Source organism: Lytechinus variegatus, chromosome 9, assembly GCF_018143015.1.
Source record: "Lytechinus variegatus isolate NC3 chromosome 9, Lvar_3.0, whole genome shotgun sequence".
Classification (NCBI taxonomy): domain Eukaryota; kingdom Metazoa; phylum Echinodermata; class Echinoidea; order Temnopleuroida; family Toxopneustidae; genus Lytechinus; species Lytechinus variegatus.
The window spans coordinates 25691497-25704176 of record NC_054748.1 but is presented as its reverse complement, the minus strand read 5'-3'; positions in this window follow the sequence as shown (position 1 = coordinate 25704176).

Sequence of the window (12680 nt, the reverse complement as noted above, 5' to 3'; positions counted from 1 at the left end):
CGAGCCTCAATTTGCTAGTCTTGGTCTTGGGTTGGGTCTCATGTATGAAGTTGACTGGAGGAATTTTCTCTCATTCACCATTATCACTCAAAACTCCCGGGCATGATTTTATCGCTGTTAGATGTAACCTGCATGGTTTTCTTTTATCTAAGAAGGGGTCGTTTTATAATGCCATTTGTAAGTTACCCCAAACTGTATTCATGACTGATGACCCATTTTGTATTTAATGTGATTTCCACATTTTCCTCATTATTACGCAATGGGAAAAATTTGAATAAAGCGATAAAATTTCCATTCAAACGCTTGTTAAGAAGGTGAACATTTTCATCAAAACAGATTGGTAGCTAGACATTGTTAGATGGCTAATGTCTCGGGGTAAGTGTCTTGTCTTAAATCGAAGGGAATTTTTTTGTCAGTCGCCATTGTTGCTCGGAGCGCTCAGGTACAACTACACTCCTGTGTAGTAACCTGCACACTTTTCTTTCATTTATCAGGGGTCGTGTCATAGAGCTGTTTGTTAAAGTCACCCTCAACTTTATGGCTGACTGGTGACTTTTTTGTGATCAATGATATACTACTCCACATTTTTCTCATTTTTATATAAGAGAAGATATCTATTCAAATAATAAAATGTCCAGTCAAACATTTGTTATCAGGGAGAGAATTGTCATCTAAAAAAAATCTAGGTCTCGTAAAACAAAGGTTAAGTGTAGCAATTAATTACCCGCTTGATTCTCATGATTAGTTATGCATTGCAGTTAATGTTCTCTATGATTTTTGCTAAGCTTTGTGTTACGGGCCCCAGATGTCAGCTACAGCTCATGGGAATTAAAAATGATTAAGAAGAATCTGATCCAATGCAAAAAAGTGTCACGAATTGTGGGTAAAATTGTGCATGATTTTCAAATGGTTTTATGAAACACCATACAAGTTCATTTTGTAAATTCCCTGAATGAGTTTCGTGGAATTTTTGAAAATTTATTTTTTACTTCTCAAGGGAACATTGAGTGATGAGTTATATGAACTGTGGGCTGTCCAATCTATTCTACATTTTTTTTCTAGAAAATGTCCATAAAACATTGGGCTTAATGAAAATTTTAAGGGGAATATCAGGTGTTTTTATTTGATTTTATGAAATATGGTGTCTTGCCAATGTGAAGTGGTGGAATAGAATTGATCAGTACTTTCTTGAAACTCACACCCTTTTGTAAATATAATTCTGAGGTTGCAGTGACTGTTGAGGGAATAGGGTCTACTAGTGAAATATAGTGGAGAATATAGGTTAAAGGCTATACTGGTAGTTAAAAACAAGTTTTTCTTTAATATGTTATTTATTTTCAAAGATAAATTAATAAATTATGAAAAAGTTATACTCCAACGCCCATTTTGATCAAAGGCTTCTCATACTGTATGCTGAAGATGAGGTAATGGGAGGATGGATTTAATTAAAAAGAAGTGCGAGAACATTTTAATAACACACACACTAAGGGAAAAGGGTGCAATTTTCCACCATTCAAATACAATATGTGAGCTCATTTTAGGTGCGAGCGTGCACCCATAGAATCAATTTGCAGTTGGCTACTTTTTTCAACCTTTTATGAGAGGTGCAAACATGCATTTTCCTGGTGCAAACATGAAAAAAGATAGAGTGTGACTCTGCACCATTCAAATGCAATACTTGGAGCTGATGTTGAGTGTGACTTTGCACCCTAATAAGTAATTTGCTGGTAGCTAACTTCTGAACCATTCATATGAGAGTTGCATACATAAACAGAGATATAGGTGCAGTTTTGCACCATTCAACTGCAATACTTTGAGCTCCTAATTGTACCCAAAGAAACTTCACAGTTGGCTACCTTTTGCACCCTTCATATGAAAGGTACATTCAGGTTTCTGGGTGCAAACATGAATAGAGAAAGGGCGCATTTTTGCACCATTCAAACACACGTTTTGGGTGTGACTATGCACCGAAAGAAACAGTTTGCAGGTAGCTACCATTTGTATGAGAGGTGCAAAATGGGTATAAACAGGCACCAGTAGGATGCAAGACTGCACCTACACAGGTGCCATCAGTGGTGCATCCTCTGGTGCCAATGAACCACTTATGCTCAGTGTATGGTTTTAATAGATTGAGAAGCTTTGCCAACATGTGATGGAGATAATTCTCTTTAGTTGAAGGATTGATATAAGAAATAAGTTATTATAATCATATCGCAGAAGTTGTAGTAGTAGCAGCAGTATTAGTGGTAGTCCTAGTAGTGTAGTAGTAGTAGAAGTAGTGGTCTATTATGCCCTGAACAGTATATAGTTGAGTATTGCTTCTTTTTATAAAATTTATAAGATAGGAATGAAAAGAAACCTACAAAAATACATTCATAAACATTGTTGTACTTCCATCTTGAAGCACTCCGTTAGACAGTGGATAGATAGTAAGAGAAAGGTAATTGGAAAGAAAATGTGCCATATGTATCATAGGCCTATATCATGTGTTTCCTTAAAGGGGAATGAAACCTTTGGAACAAATAGGCTTGTGTAGAAACAGAAAAATCAAAGAATGAGAATAAAGAAAGTTTGAGGAAAATCGGACAAATAATGAGAAAGTTATGAGCATTTGAATATTGCAATCACTAATGCTATGGAGATCCTCACATTGGCAATGCGACAAGGATGTGTGATGTCACTGATGAACAACTTTCCCTTTGGTGGACTATAAAATACCCTAAAAATGTCTCTTTTTGTTTTTTCTTATGATGATACAAACTCTTTATCCATGATGTATTCTTAAAAAATATGTATTACATGTCCCCATGTAGAAAGAACAGTATGATTTATGGATAGATGTGATAAAAGAGGCAATTCAAGTGAAATATATACTAAAGTAATGGGGAGAGTTGTTCACAAGTGAGTCACACATCTTTGTCGCATTGCCAATTTGCTATCTCCATAGCATTAGTGATCGCAAAATTCAAATGCTCATAACTTTCTCATTATTTGTCCGATTTTTCTCAAACTTTCGTTGATCTGTTTCTTTGATTTTTCTGTTTTCACACAAGTTATCTTGTTCCAATGGTTTCATTCTCCTTAAATTTCTTAGTAAGAGAGATAACAAATTTGAATGATGCCATAACCTGTATGTATTGTACATTTACTATTGAAGACTATTCATTGGGATTTAAACTGTATATCCCATGACTTTTTGCCATATTTCTCATGAAGATCAGCTCAAACTCTCATTGAGCAATAATACTCAGTCATATGAAAGGAGATTGTGTCTAATGATTAATATTTCATAAGGTGTGACATTAACAGGTGCATTATTTGGTCACAAAATATTAAAGTCGACAGGTATTTTCAAGTTTGTAATGTGTAAAGACGATATGAAAGCACATGTTATTGACCATAAAGATAATTTTGTATTATTCACATATGACAAAGATTAGTCTTTATTACACTGACCTGCTGTAAAGAAATGTAGGATTTCAAATCAATGTCACCATGGTTAGTGCGTTGTATGATGTACCTTATGTGTCTGGTGTCTGCATGTCTCTGTGATAGTCTGGATCTATCAGTAGTTCTTTCATAACATTTGTGTGATGTCATCGGTATGCAAATAGGCCTGTCATGAATTATTTTGTAATAGATTACACAATATTGTACAAATATAGCTGTATCACAAATGAAGAATGTATTTTAGAGGGTCAAAATCCACTATTCGTAATATGATATTGAGTTAATGATATGATCAATTGATTTTTTTTCACCCTTCACTTTTACTATTTAATCTACGTTTTGAGAGCAAATATAGAGAATGGGACCTTTTAGTCAGATGTTCATAATAGAAATCTATTTAAGAAGCTGTATTTTTCTTCAGTTAAATAAGGATTGGGCACTATTTGGGATAAAACTTTTTTTGTTTTCATTGTTTACCTTGACTATCCATACCAATTTGCATCAAATTGTTCAGTGACGAATATGAATAATGACTTCTTAGCTATGAGGTTTTAAATTCTCTTTGGATGAAACCAAGTCATTTTTATTAGAACACAAGTGGTTCTCTTCTTTTACCCTATATAACAAGCTTTTTCGTGATAGCATTCCGCAATATCTCACTCATTTATGCATTTCTCATACATGAATTTAACACACTCACAAATCATTGCATCTTTTCTTAATTCATAAAGAAATCTTTCTTTTGGAGACGAGCTCATTAGATTGCCTTGTTCATGTCATTAGTCTCTTGAATCATATGGAAATATAGATGTATATGAAGTATTAGGTGCACAATATGTATTTACAAATAAATCGTACTAGTTTTGATACCAGTTGAAAGTATATGTCAAGTGTTGTAATCGTATACAAATATAATAAGAGTATTTGGTCTAGAAATTTAAGTAGAATTAATAAAACATTGTTTTACTTAACGTTCATTTCTATGGATATTTATTCTTGACTTATACATATTGGATGTGGCCCGGGGGGGGACAGTCAAATATATTTTTGTACACACGCGTGACCAAAAAAACGCGTTTAAAGGGATTTTTTTTAGTTTTGGATGCGGTCCGTGCGTGGACTTGTTAAGGGTATCAAATACACTGATTTTCAAGAAAAAGCGTGGTTTTGAAAGACTGGTCAATGGTCAGTCGCGGGGTGAATCGTATTAAGGGTATGTTTTCCCCCAAGCTTTTTCCCCTCGAGGTCACATTTTAGCAACAACTTGATTAGGGGCCAAAACATGTAAATAAAGCCTTATAAAAACTTGTTTCGGGGGTACTTTTGCACACAGAGAAAAACTGGTTTAGGGGGTGTTTTGAAATTACTTGGTCACGCAATATTGTATACAAAGACGTGTGGGGTCAAAGCAGTGAAAGAAAGGTAAGAAAGAGAAAGCAGATTGGAGGGTTGACAAGGGAAGAAAGATGATATAAGAGAGGAAAGGATGTGTGTGGAGGTCTGGGTTCGTGTGCATATAAGGGTGGCCTTGTGTTTGTAAATAAAAGAGAGGACATTGGGTATACAACATGTATGTGTTAAGGATGATGAAGTGAATGTGTATGTTTGAAAGAAAAAGAAGGGATACATGTGCATGTGGGTGTGGGTGCTCGAGATGGAAACTTTTGTGTGGGTGTGCATGCAAGCGTATAATGGAGGGGTCGCGAGTAGCAGTGGGTATTGATGTTCCAGGGGAAAGACCGTGTATGTGTGCAGATCATACACTCCATCACAAAAGCGCACATGCACCCTCTCATTCTTTCACACACACCACCACCACCCAGTCACACCCGGTCCCTATACACACACACCGTCCCTATACACACACACCCGGTCCCTATACACACACACACCACCACCACCACCCAGTCACACCCAGTCCCTCTTATACACACACATCCATATACACAATCACACCCAGTCCCTATACACACCCACACACACCATCACCCAGTCCCTCTTATACACACACACCCAGTCACACCCTTTCCCTCTTACACACACACCCAGACTTTCCCTCTTATTTTTGTATTTTTTCAAACAAGTGCACACCAATAATATATACAGCATTTCCATTTATTACAGGATAAAAGAGCATTGTAGATTAAATGCCTTGCTCACGGGCATATGTGCCGCGGCCGGGGATCGAACTCCGGACTTTCCATGTATAGCCAGGCGCCTTACACCACTCGGCCACGGCACCTCCACTCTTATACACACACCTACACACACATACACACACCCTCACTCACATCTTCATCTCTCTAGCATCCACACCACATACACACCCTTTTTTTTTCAAACTGCCCCTCCCCAACACACACACCCTCTTCTTTCAAACACACACACTCACGTACATCCCTTTCCCACATGAGCATCAACACCATTGCCACACATCCCCCTCTCCCTTAAGGCCCCCGCACACCTTACGACTGTTCGTGATCCGATTTTGGAACAAATCGCATTTTGCTCATTTTCTGACAATGTGAATGGAACATATCATTTTATTTGAGGTTAAAATCAATTGAAAGAATGGTAATATAACCATTTTGAAAGATTACAAGCCTTTATTCTGGAGACTGCTATGACGTCACTACGACTAGATATTACACTCGCTTTTATTCTACGAAGGATGATAGCATAGTCACAGATTTGAACATACATGTAGGTATTTGTACGATGATTTAGAACATTACACAGTAAGATATTCCATGTCTCGATATTAGCATCAAATTCTACTACATTTTTTTCTGAAATCGGGTAGCAGACCAATCGTAAGGTGTGCGGTCGCCTTTACAAACACACAAGCGACCCCACATGTCCCTCAATCAAAACAGAACACAAAATGAAACATACGCCAAAATTCATAGACAATCATTTTAATAAAGTACAAATGAAGATGCAATCACACACTAAAAGTTAAAGAGGTCAATGATACATACATGATATAAAACATCTTACATAAATCCAATACAAATCACAATAAAAAGATTGATAGAAAAATTATTCAAAATACCGGGTATTCATATAAACATACATTATTGTTTCTAGGGACATTCTCAGAATAATGTCATAATTCATTGTTTGAGCCATCTTTTAGTAACCTCATAATCTTGTGTGACAAGATGACTTAAAATGAAAGAGTGGTCCTTAACCCACATCATGATGGCATCACAAAGACATCAGACATGTTGCCAATTTGAAAAACCAATCGGCATTGACAGGTATATATTTTTTACATCTTTAAAAACTTTGAAAAATTAAAAACTCTGATACTCCATTTAATTTTGTTGAAAATGTGTTGATTTCCCTTCAAAATAATTTCTCCATTTGGATTGGAACAACACTTTCAGACAAAAGTGTGATATAGGGCAATAAATCATTCACATACCGGTATATGAAATACAAGACACACAATACCAACACTAATAATACACAACTGCATTGAGGCAGGTACATTGTTTGATATACATAGTTACACAAGTACAATATGACTTTCTTTACAAATTAAAATTGTTCGATATACACACATTACATGTATAATATGACTTCTTTCCAAATTGAGATAAACAAATTATCTCGAGCATCTGGCACTTGCATTTGATAGATGGCAAGATCTTTATCAAAACATTAATAATGGCATGAAATCAACAAACGTTGCAGTTTTTTAACCCATAGAAATACACAGATTGACTAAGATTTAGAATAATCAGCTCTCACTCATCAAATTGGCAACTATTGTTTGTCGCTTAATAAAGACCTGTACTCAATAATATAAGAATATTTCTTTAATGTCATTTTACCCACTTGACCCACAAGAAATAGGGTTTTAACAACCCCATTCATAGAAAAAGTTGCCAATTTGCACCTCAAATTATAGTGATTACACTGCTAGCCAATTCAGAAAGGAAGATCAGGGGCCCGTGACACAAAGCTTAGCAATGATCGTAGAACATTATTCTACGATTGATTCCAATGACTACAATACAAAATCAATCGTGAAAATCAAGCACAAGATTAATTTCTAACCTTTGTGTTAAGGTCCCAGAGGTTATGATACTCTAAAATGAGATGACATTGAGGAAAGGCGATACATTAATGCACAGGAAATTGTATCAAATCATATACCATTTATGGCAGACAGATTAAAAATAAAAGTTGCCAATTTGAAAAAAAATTAAGGAACACATAGTTTGCAATCTCCAGAGAGTTATGATTTTCTGAAATTAAATGGCTTGTTATTCAGGAATTGAAAAACGTACAAGAATGGAAATGGTATCAATCTTCCAAGGGTACATTTGTCTTTTTATTTGAATGCATTCAATTCACAGAAGTGCAAATGTGTCTCCTATACGCACGTCATTGTCATTGGGATGACACTACATGTACATCTGAAAAAAAAATAAGTGAAATACAGAATGGAGATCTGAAGTTATGAGAAACAAGCTAGAGGGAATTCAAAAAATAAAATTTAATAAATAAGATGGGATCAATATAAAGATGCAAACCTGGACCCGTCTTACAAAGAGTTACAATCGATCCGATCAACTTCAATTATATGGAAACCCATCAATGTCATATTTTTTTCCTTAGGAAATTTGTACAATATCCTTTGAAAACAAAGAAAAGCACACAGAATTTTCAAGAAAACTATGAATGTATGAATATACATCATATCTAGAAAATATTTTGAAAAAAAGTGTATTTTAGATGTTGACGATGCTGGCTTTCCATAGTTGTGGTTGATTGGATCAATCGCAACTCTTTGTAAGACGGGGCCCTGACATTAATTTTCTTGTAAGAAAGTACACTCAGGCATACTACCCCCAATTATCTGGCATATAATTATCCTTAAATGAATATGATAAATAAAATTTCAAATTGATAAGACAAGATAATACTTTCATTTTATCTGACAAAGAATTCTAAATTCAAAAACGAGATTGTCTCTAAAATGAATTTTCTTTTGGTTTACTCAAATTTTAATGGTCATTTATGCTTTAAAATATGCATAGACCTCTTTCTTTGTCATCGCAAAATTGAGTACCCCATTATTAATATCAATATGCAACAATTATACAGAGAGGTGTATAAATGCACAAACTACTTCATACATAAAAAAACATGTAAACTTGAACTATGACTGACTGACAAATATCATCTACAAGTACCAGAGAATACATCGACTCCAATATAATTACATTAAAAGACATAATACAGTGGACACTATGTACTGCAGTTCAAATGATCTGAACATGATTGAGTCTTGACTTCGTGCAATTGGATTTAATGGATATGCCATTTCAAGATCTGAAATATATTAATATAATATACATTAATCTGAAATTTATTGATATCATATACATTGATTGGAAATATGATACCAAGTATCGAAGCAACATTGAGTATAAGCATACAGTATTGAACTGCGCTATATAAATGGACATACTATTTTTTAAATTTATATATATTGCACACTTAGCTTTTAAAATTTGCATAAGACATTCAAAATCTAATCAATCCTATACTCATGCATAAACAAGTGAATGTTGTTTTGATCTACTATTGTGGCAAGCCATGACCTCTATGACCTTTGACCTCATTAATACAATATACAAATAAGTGCACTGGACAGAATACTTTTTGAGGTGAAACGATCAATTCAACGAGGCGTAGCCAAGTTGAATGGATCATTCATTTCATCTTTCACAAAATGAAGGATTCTCTCCATTGCACGAATGAAAAGAACATTATTTGTTTTATTTGACACATACAATTAGATTATTTTTCATATGAAATTGATTAATTTAGATGCAAAATATGCTCGGTCAGTTGATTGTCGCGTAATACAACATGCGCGCTGCAAACGCTTGTAGTGCCTGCAGCGGTGCGCGTGTGCAATGGACAAAAAATCGTATGGATCCATAATTGCACGATGAATGGATGGATCCAATAGCGTGGTTGATGACGTCATTGTAAAATGGACTGAATGATCAATATCAAACAACCAATCAAATGACGAGGAATCAATCTAGGTGTCATATAAAATCTGATCACTCTGATTGGTGACAGTTTGATGATCACTTTCATTCATGAACAAAGTTTTGTATAAAGCATCCATAAAACTATTCTTCAGATTTGATTCATCAAAAGAAATATACATCATTATGAAATATGATTTGTGACCCAGAAATCAAATCCATCATTTTCACTTCAATATCCATACATATTAGCATATGTTAGATTTTGACCTGTAAAAGGGTTCTTTAATTACTGTGATAATGAGAATGGGCTGGATAAACAGATGACCCCAAAACATATTGCTCCAGGAACCACCTATGGTGAGCAGAGACATAAAAATAATTAATTTGCATAAAGGAGACATATTGGCCCGAATTCACAATGGTGGTTTTGAAAACCCACGGTTGAGTCCATGGTTTATGCAGATTTCTTACATAAATTACGTTTAATTTAGCGCGTATAGGGTGCATGTATAAAAAATGTCCAATGCTGATGCACGCTTTTGTCACAGTGCGCCAAATTGATGCCTGTTGCTGTGAACTTGGGCCAATGTTTTTGGTTGGTGGCTGAGAAGTACACTTAGTACAAATTTTTAACAAAACATTCAGAACCAACAGAAATATGGAATGACAAATTGAAAAAAACCCATTAAAACAAACAAAAAAGATGTTACAAAATTGTAGAGAAAATAAAAATCATACTATAAATTCGATTTACAAATATACAAAAACATTACAAAATAATGATTCTGCCAACGTTCTTATAGGCTGACAAATGCAGTGTCATCATCATTGAAATTTGAAAGACTTGCGTTGTAAATCACGTCTAAACTCCTGAGGGTGCGGCACACAGTGCTAGTGAAATAAAATATTCTGATGTTCATGGTGGAACATTAAAAAATCTGTTGAATCAATAATATTGATAATAATAAATTGGTGCTTATATAGTGCATAATCAACTAAAACTGCTCAGTGCTCTTTACATACAAATTATGCTCCTATAATACAATTTTCAGATGTCTTTTAAATGATTCAACACATGTACAAGATCAAAAATGAATTGGTAAACTGTTCCATGATTTGGGACCGCAAAACTCAAAGCTAGCTTTACCCCTATCAATGAACAGATGCATGGTGATGATGACTACAGTGCAATGAAATGAAAATATACATAATATTAATAATAATATGCAACAATACATTTACATAGCGCTTCATACAAACGTTTCTAAGCACTGCATATCATTACCCCGGCTTTAGCATGGTAATCCTGGTCGGATGCTCGAGCATTCAAGGAATTCCTTTCTACACCTGGGTTGAGAGTGGCAAATGTAGATAAACGCCTTGCCAAAGGATGCAAGTGCTGCGGTGGGACTTGAACCCCGGACCTTGTACATCATCCCTCGGTAAATTAACTTTACACAATATGGGGGGCATGGCATGAACAAAATGGTAATTGATTTTCACTGAATACTTGTTATAATCTACTGAAATCCTTGTATTTGATTGGCTAAGAGCAAAATAGCATTTCAAACATAATGCTTCCCTGGTAAACTGTTCATAAAAATATAATATCTATATAGTGCTAAGTACAAATGTTTCTAAGCCCCGAGTATTATCATCCTGCCCTTTATTTTGAGGAATAAATTCTGACAGACTACTTGTGAAAAATAATTCCATTTACATGTATTTATAAATAACGGACCTATTTATAAAAGGGGGCTGCTGACTGAAAAAAATGTAATTACATGATTTGATTAGAAATAAGCGCATTGCGTTATTATGATAATTAGACTTTTATCAAAAGAGCTATACTTCTTCTAGCTCAAAGGTTATAAAGTTGATATAATGTACAAAGTTCAACTAGGGCCTATATTTACCATGTCATGCAGTGGATCCCTGATAATGATATTAATTAGAATTTTATCAATATTGTAAAAAAATGCGTCAGTACTACCATTTCGAACAATATTGGACATACACCAATGTACAGCTATGTTATACATGTAGCTGATAAAAAAACAGGAGCTGCAAATTGGCTCCTTAAAATTGTTTTCTCTAAAAAAATGGAGTAAGAGAGAGAGGGCAATAAATAAATCAAATTCCAAGAGCATGTTTGGAAAACAGAAATCGAGAAATAGTCAGGTTCATACTTGAAGTAGAACCCTGAAAACGAAATAAATCTGTCTTTTATCAATATTGTAAAATAAATGTTTCAATACTACCATTTTCTAAAAATAATTTGTAGCGACATATTCAATGTACAGCTATGTCTCAAATATTTTTTTTTTCTCTAAAAATTGAGTATAAGAGTAATTCCAAGAGCATGCTTGGAAAACAGATATAGAGAGACAGAGAGAGTGAAAAAGAAAATCTAAAAATCAAAGAATACTTTGGGAAAACAGAGAAAGGGAGTGATGAGAAAAACTAACCACAACAATCCGAAGATTAATTTAAAGAATTTCATCTGGTATATCAATCATGCATGATCAACCATGAAATTTGGAGTATCAAAGTTATGATTCCATCCTCATCAACATTTGACGACTGGAAACTTTTAATATACGACAACTTTCCACGGTTTTGATTAGTTGAGAAGCAAAGGTCTGACTTTTACTGTCACAATTGTTAGACAACGACAACTTGTCAGCATATGCCGCAACTTATGGATTTTTTGTCACATAAGACGGATGCGATGACCCTCTTTCATAAGCTGCATAGGAAAATTTGAAATTAGAGGGGAACCCCCCTCTTCTGATTTTGCTTATCAGAACTGTGTCCAGTTTGGGAGTGAGAATATATTTTTTTTTAGGAAATTTTGAATTATAAACTACTTTTCTATGCTCCCTTGCATAAAGTCTTGTAAAATTGGCAGTGGACAATGGTAGATTACGGCAGGCCAAAATCATGATCCTAATGTGAATGGGTGACACACTTACATGTATTAAAGCATACTTCTTATAAGGCGTGTTCACACAGTTAATTGCCACTAGGTCTTATGTCTTCAACATTGGCTTTCTATGGAAATCCATCAGTGTCATAATTTTTTTAGGAAAAATTTGCACAATGTCCTTTTTTTATGCAAACAAAAGCGCAGTGAATTTTCAAGAAAACAATGAATGCATGAATATACATCACAGCTAGAAAATATTTTGAACAAACATGCATAAT